The sequence below is a fragment of the Aegilops tauschii genome, chromosome 6 (genome assembly GCF_002575655.3).
Source record: "Aegilops tauschii subsp. strangulata cultivar AL8/78 chromosome 6, Aet v6.0, whole genome shotgun sequence".
NCBI lineage: Eukaryota > Viridiplantae > Streptophyta > Magnoliopsida > Poales > Poaceae > Aegilops > Aegilops tauschii.
This window is the reverse complement of record NC_053040.3, coordinates 20,640,415-20,649,041: the sequence shown is the minus strand read 5'-3', so window position 1 is coordinate 20,649,041 and position 8,627 is coordinate 20,640,415.

Here is an 8,627-nt window from a genome sequence, read left to right as displayed (position 1 = left end):
TCTTACAGTGGACCTATCACACACACCGGACATAGGTCGAGCGTTGGTCTACAATGGAATCCCTCCGGTAGCATCGATCTGGTCCGTCGACTGGCTCGACCGACATACTTCGTGCCACATAGAGCATGCATCCATCCACTGAACCGGATCGATGTTGGGTTGGTTTACATGTACATGTACAGGGACCGGAAATGCGCGTATCAGAGATCGTACTTGCGTGTACATGTACTAATGATCCCAAACTTTGTTCATGGCATCCCATGACCCCATACAGAATTCATGCATAATGGTTTCTATGTGGGGCAAAATTTTGAATGTTTTTACGGGTTTGTGTGTGTGGGGGGGGGGGTTAGGGTTATCAGGGTTTAGGGTTCAGGGTTTTTTGGTTTTTTGGGTTTAGGGTTTAGGGTTGGTTTACAATGGATTCCATCCGGTACCATCGATCCGGTCCATCCACTGGCTCGGCGGACAACCTTCGTGCCACATTGTTCACATTGTCCAATTAACACGTTGTATAGATTTTTTGGGTAAAAAATGAACGAAATAATGCAACTAATCTGAACGTAACGTTTGGCATGTAACAAACCAAGTAGCCACTATTCCTAAAAAAACCAGTTAGCCACTAATTGCGCCAAACATATCACGTAATTACCAACGAAAATGGGTTGACAATTATTTCTGGAAATTCTTGGAAGGAATTTATTGCTCTTCCTTTTTTAGAGAACAATAAGTTACAAATTTTATTTTGGAAACAAGAAATCAGTTTTCAATTTTATTTGTCCTTTCCAATTTTGAAATAATTTGTCTGGTCATACAAGGCATTAAGCACACATGACATTGCTTATACAGAAGCTGACTGAAATAATTTGTTAACAACTACTAACGACTGATGATCAACAAGTAAACAAATCCCACAACAATTATTGAAAAATAAAATCCCGCGGCCATCAGATTTGCGTGCTTCTTCAGATCGATCAACTGCCTTAAGTTCTTGTTGATCTTCTTCAATTCCACCTTGAGTTCCGCATCCGCCACCATCGGAGGAACATTGGCATAGCCCTTATTATCCACCGCCGATGGCAGATCTACCTCTAGGGTTGCCCCGTGCCTCAAATCAATTAAGCCATCCGTTTGAAGCCTCTCAACGTATTCATCCAGCCACTCAAAATGCTTGCATGTTTTCAGCTTCTGAAAAAGGGAAGGGAAACCCTAAATACCAATTCCGAGGAAATATAAATAAATCTGGGGTCAGAATTCATAGCAAAAAGACACAACAGAGCATAGATTTAACCTTCCCCGCTTCTGGTTTGCTCTCGCATTTCACAAATTCCCGCCCATGGTTTCCATTCTTCTCCGATATGGTTGTCAAACGCTTCAGTGGCGCGATGCGTGGGCAGTCGGGGCATCTGGTCATCGGTAGTGAACCATACCGCGGCCATGATGACGGAGAGGCCGAACTGGACATGGACATCTCTCGTCTCTCACCGTCCGCCGGCGATGGCAGGCTTCGTCGCCGGAGAAGAATAACAATTTGGTGGGGCAAGGGAAAGGGAGGCAATGGTGGGCCGCGGGTTGGCACGGGCACGGCGATGGCTCGGGCTTCCGTGATATGTGGTTGGACCCGCGGTCAGTGCACATGTTTTGGAAGCCCCCAAAAGATCGTGCTCGTTAAAGAAAACTTGCATCGAAGCGCATTACTTCAAAATAACTAATTAACCCTACAATCACGGATATATACCTTCCCATTCTACCGCATATCAACCCTATCCTAACCACCCCCATCTACCTTGTTTCTCCTCACATAGCCATCGCCGGGATCGCGCCATCGCTTCTCAAGCGACCACGCCGACGCCGGATTAAAAAGGTCTCCTCCATGGCTCCTCCCATCTTCGATTGCAGTGCTGATTAATTTTTCCATTGATTCGACCAAGAAGTCATTTCCGAAGAGATTAGAAAATACAGCCTTTGCCTCTGGCGGGCCTCTGCATCCTGGCCCAATAAATGATTGGGTTACTAGTCGTATGCAGGCCGTTGAATTGTGAAAGCGGGCAAGTAGGCGGGCTTTTTTGTCTATTTCATTTTTTTCATTTGTCACCATTATTTCCATTGCAGCATGTCCATCATGCTGCATTTTGGCAAGAACAAGCTAGAGTTGTACACACCCTGATTTAATGCTCAAAACGTCGGTCTATACCTCAAGGGGACATTGTAAAATAATTGTTTTCAAAAATTTCTTTCATAGACATGTTGCACACATGATCTCTTCCACAAACAAAACTAGGTTTCCAAGTTTTTGTATTTTTTTGAATTTTTTTCAATTTATAATGCCCTCTAGACTGACTGCTGAAAACATCGGTCTATGCCTCAAGGGGGCATTGTAAAATAATTTTTTCAAAAATTTCTTTCATACACATGTTTGGCACATGTGTGTCACCATGTACAAGAAAATTTGGGTGATTTGGAGGCGGTGCAAAAATTCACCTTTTTTCAAAAACTGGCTTAAGTTAGACCAAATGGTCCCTCCGGAATGCGGGCATTTTTTCGACCACCTCCAAATCACCTCAATTTTGGCACACATTATATCTTGCACAAACAATGCTAGGTTTCCAAGTTTTTGTATTTTTTTGAATTTTTTTGAATTTATAATGCCCTCTAGACTAACTGCTGAAAACATCGGTCTATGCCTCAAGGGGGCATTGTAAAATAATTTTTTTCAAAAATTTCTTTCATACACATGTTTGGCACAGGTGTGTCACCATGTACAAGAAAATTTGGGTGATTTGGAGGCGGTGCAAAAATTCACCTTTTTTCAAAAACTGGCTTAAGTTAGACCAAATGATCCCTTCGGAATGCGGGCATTTTTTCGACCACCTCCAAATCACCTCAATTTTGGCACACATGATCTCTTGCACAAACAATGCTAGGTTTCCAAGTTTTTGTATTTTTTTGAATTTATAATGCCCTCTAGACTGACTGCTGAAAACATCGGTCTATGCCTCAAGGGGGCATTGTAAAATATATTTTTTCAAAAATTTCTTTCATAGACATGTTTGGCACATGTGTGTCACCATGTACAAGAAAATTTGGGTGATTTGGAGGCGGTGGAAAAATTCACCTTTTTTCAAAAACTGGCTGACCAAATGGTCCCTTCGGAATGCGGGCATTTTTTCGACCACCTCCAAATCACCTCAATTTTGGCACACATGATCTCTTGCACAAACAATGCTAGGTTTCCAAGTTTTTGTATTTTTTTGAATTTTGTTGAATTTATAATGCCCTCTAGAATGACTGCTGAAAACATCGGTCTATGCCTCAAGGGGGCATTATAAAATAATTTTTTTCAAAAATTTCTTTTATAGACATGTTTGGCACATGTGTGTCACCATGTACAAGAAAATTTGGGTGATTTGGAGGCGGTGGAAAAATTCACCTTTTTTTCAAAAACTGGCTTAAGTAAGACCAAATGGTCCCTCCGGAATGCGGGCATTTTTTCGACCACCTCCAAATCACCTCAATTTTGGCACACATTATATCTTGCACAAACAATGCTAGGTTTCCAAGTTTTTGTATTTTTTTGAATTTTTTTGAATTTATAATGCCCTCTAGACTAACTGCTGAAAACATCGGTCTATGCCTAAGGGGGCATTGTAAAATAAATTTTTTCAAAAATTTCTTTCATACACATGTTTGGCACATGTGTGTCACCATGTACAAGAAAATTTGGGTGATTTGGAGGCGGTGCAAAAATTCACCTTTTTTCAAAAACTGGCTTAAGTTAGACCAAATGGTCCCTTCGGAATGCGGGCATTTTTTCGACCACCTCCAAATCACCTCAATTTTGGCACACATGATCTCTTGCACAAACAATGCTAGGTTTCCAAGTTTTTGTATTTTTTTGAATTTATAATGCCCTCTAGACTGACTGCTGAAAACATCGGTCTATGCCTCAAGGGGGCATTGTAAAATATTTTTTTTCAAAAATTTCTTTCATAGACATGTTTGGCACATGTGTGTCACCATGTACAAGAAAATTTGGGTGATTTGGAGGCGGTGGAAAAATTCACCTTTTTTCAAAAACTGGCTGACCAAATGGTCCCTTCGGAATGCGGGCATTTTTTCGACCACCTCCAAATCACCTCAATTTTGGCACACATGATCTCTTGCACAAACAATGCTAGGTTTCCAAGTTTTTGTATTTTTTTGAATTTTGTTGAATTTATAATGCCCTCTAGAATGACTGCTGAAAACATCGGTCTATGCCTCAAGGGGGCATTATAAAATAATTTTTTTCAAAAATTTCTTTTATAGACATGTTTGGCACATGTGTGTCACCATGTACAAGAAAATTTGGGTGATTTGGAGGCGGTGGAAAAATTCACCTTTTTTTCAAAAACTGGCTTAAGTAAGACCAAATGGTCCCTCCGGAATGCGGGCATTTTTTCGACCACCTCCAAATCACCTCAATTTTGGCACACATTATATCTTGCACAAACAATGCTAGGTTTCCAAGTTTTTGTATTTTTTTGAATTTTTTTGAATTTATAATGCCCTCTAGACTAACTGCTGAAAACATCGCTCTATGCCTCAAGGGGGCATTGTAAAATAAATTTTTTCAAAAATTTCTTTCATACACATGTTTGGCACATGTGTGTCACCATGTACAAGAAAATTTGGGTGATTTGGAGGCGGTGCAAAAATTCACCTTTTTTCAAAAACTGGCTTAAGTTAGACCAAATGGTCCCTTCGGAATGCGGGCATTTTTTCGACCACCTCCAAATCACCTCAATTTTGGCACACATGATCTCTTGCACAAACAATGCTAGGTTTCCAAGTTTTTGTATTTTTTTGAATTTATAATGCCCTCTAGACTGACTGCTGAAAACATCGGTCTATGCCTCAAGGGGGCATTGTAAAATATTTTTTTTCAAAAATTTCTTTCATAGACATGTTTGGCACATGTGTGTCACCATGTACAAGAAAATTTGGGTGATTTGGAGGCGGTGGAAAAATTCACCTTTTTTCAAAAACTGGCTGACCAAATGGTCCCTTCGGAATGCGGGCATTTTTTCGACCACCTCCAAATCACCTCAATTTTGGCACACATGATCTCTTGCACAAACAATGCTAGGTTTCCAAGTTTTTGTATTTAAGCAGGTAAAGGAGCTGGTCGAGGGGCGAGGTGGGACTATTTTTAGTTACACGAGAACAACGCGCGAGATCGTACGTGACGTGGGCCGTCCGGAGCTGCAACCTCGGATGGGTCGGTGTTTGGGTCTATGTAGGAAAACGGCCTGCCATGCATGAGCCATGCAGACCGTGGGATCGCGCGGGAGATCCGTCTGGCGGCCGTGCGTGCGTGCGTGCAGAAATACATCACAAAAATTATTCTACTCGACAATAACAAGTGCTCCATGCTAGCCCTTATTCCTGTTCGAAATACATCATCATTCTTAAAGTTGGACATCAAATGATACACACAGAAAATGGAAACGAAAGATGTCAAACTAATACAGTAACATGGCAGTACAACCGCACTTCACTAAATTACTGTCACGATGAAATAGAATGTAAAGACCACGTCACAGAAAGCTGAATGGCACACGACTTTCTCTGGCTCATCGTCGGTTCATGTTGTATGTAGACATCACAGTTCAGCCTCGAGATCCTACACAGAAGAATAGAATAAATCACATGGACATCAATTATGAGTAAAACACATGCAAAAAATAAATATGAACATATTTCGTACCTCTAGCAATTTAGCGCATTTACGTCGATTGTGACCAGGATTCTTGCAATAGCCATAGATATTCTGTGATCTTGAATTCTTTGTCTTTGCCTACAGCCTTTTCTTCGGTGCACCTCGGCCTGGCACATGCACGGGATCCAGAACCTTATCAACTTTCTCCGGGTGCGGCATCAACGGGCCAAACCTAATGTTGTTATGCTGAGCATTAGTTGACTCCTTGCTGTCAGCTTGTTCAAAACGTGATTGCTTGCCATGATGTTGTGCTTGCAAAAGCATAATTAGACGGTGATAGTCCTCATCAGAGTGGCATGCCTTGAAACTTGCGGCGTGACTACAATTCCGCAACTCGCGGTACCTCTGCAGGCTTACCGAATAGTCATACATCTGGTTTTTTCTGGTAGGCGCGTATGCACATTTTGCATTCATAGTCCACCTAGTGGGAACGCAACAACTGGGCAGAATTGTTTGTTTTAAAATCCCCAATATGTAAAAAATGTGGGAACATGGTGTGCCTGCACATTCCAGCTTACGGCAAGAACAACTCACCCTGTGCAAAAGACCTCCTGGCTCTTCAATGCGCACTCCAAACTTTTTATCCATTCTTTCCTGCTTGGACACAACATAAGTGGAATCTTCTGATCCATCTAGTATCTCTCTGATCTGACATTTGCTGACAGCATCTATGCTCCATAAGACCATCTTAAAGACACTAGGTGTGAAAACTGTTGCGGCGTGTTTCTCAAGCGGCGAAGCATTTTCCTCTGTAAATGGAATGGACTGCAAGGCATCGACGTCATGGAGAGCTTCGTTAATCCGTCGCGACGCAAGGCAACGCTCATAGTGCTCTAGCATTTCAAACAACGACATCTTACCCTCAAGATGCGTATGTAGCACAGAGTTCAAGCTCTCACTCCTCTGATTGCTGCTCAATCCTAGGAAACAACGCCCCTCAAGATATGGAGCACACCACAACTTTCTCATTTGATACATCTGATGCAGCCAAGACTCCTCACTGGTTACTTTATTCCGTTGTAAGAAGTATATCCATTCTATCTCATGCTCTTCAATGGAAGAAGTATCATAAATGAAAGATCTGAATTCCTCCTTTACGTCGTCATCATGCAGATGGCGTACAATGTTCTGCTGAATGTGCCATATACATAGTCTATGGTTTGAGTCTGGCCAGACCACCCTGATTGCTCTCTGCATTGCAAGGTCCCCATCTGTGATCACAGATATCGGATGCTTCTGTGCCATGCAATCAGAAAAGGTCCGCAACATCCACTCGTATGCCTGGCTTGTTTCATGAGAAATTATACCACAGCCAAAAATGACAGTGCTCCGGTGGTGATTCAACCCGACAAACGGCACGAATGGCAGATTGTATTTGTTGGTTCTATATGTGCTATCGAAAACAATGACGTCTCCGAAAGCCTCGTAGTCAAGTCGCGATTGACTATCAGCCCAGAACAGTCCCTTCAGATGGCCATGCTCGTCTACCAAGTACTTGAAGAAAAAAATCCACATCTCGCTCTCGCCTCGCCATCATGTGCATGATCACCGTATTAGCATCACCGACACTGATTGTCTCCTGCTTATTAGCATGGCAGAAATTATAAATGTCCCTCTTTATGCATCCAACCTTATCAAATCCACCGTATTGAAAGCACAAAATATCCATAATACGGTATTTGCGGATCCCACATTCTTCCATGTCCGCAATGTCCGCTTTCTGCTCATCGCTAATTCGTCTGTGCGAACGCAGCAGACAAGAAAGATCCCGTGGGGCTAGAGGATGGCTGTGCTCATCGATGAAATCCTTGACAAACCACCGACCGGTTTCCTCCTGTCTCGTAATGACCAATTTAGTATTACACCCAACACGAGTTAAACTTCGTGGCCTCCTCTTTCTATCTTCCATCTTTCTTTTCATGTGCTTCTCTTCACGAAACCCTTGACGACTACACACAATTTTCCTTAAAATTATGTATTTGTTGGATCCATCCCACTCAACGTAGCTTTTCCTCACACTAAAACCTTTTTCAAGAGCATATTTGTTGTAGAATTCATAGCCTTCAGCCTCACTATCAAACATCTTGCTGACAACATTTAGATACTCGAACATACTCTCATCACTTGCATACGCCATGTCTTCCTGCATATGACATGTGAGGGAAACCAATCATCAACATCTTTCTGTTTATCAATGTTGCAGGTGTAAAATAGCTCATAGGCAAAGACAAGTGCATGGAAAAGACTTTGCTTGTTTGACATGTAAGGGAAACCAATCATCAACGCCCAACAAGTACTATCCTAGCATGGATGATGACTCTAATAAACTGGATTCATACCTGGTACGCGCGAAGAGATGGGATCGTCCGCCGCCGTCGCCGCCGATTCAGCCGGCACAGATCCGGCCTTCTTCTTCTTCGGTGACGGCGTGGGGGGGCTGGGGTTGGTTGGGTGGAGGACGAGGACAATGAATTTATTACTCTCACTGGGCAGGTCGAGGACGGAGAAGGTCAGGAGCGGCGACGAATAGATCGGAGGAGGATTCTGATCTGGATCGAGTAGACATGGATCTGGTCCTCAGGTGATCGGTTCAAGAAAAGATATTTTCCCCTGAACCATTATGCCCTTATCGCAATTAACATATTAAATTTAATCAAGTTTAATTCCCCGCAAGATCGGGCGGCTAATAAAAATCAGACGTGATAAGAGATGTAAGTACTGCTAAGTACTCCGAGTACTAACCCAATCACCGTAAAACAGCTCATATTTCAAATATGTTAAACTTGTACTCCCTCCATTCCAAAATACTTGTCGTGGCTTAAGTTCAAATTTGAACTTCAAGTATTTTGGAACGAAGGAAGTACAA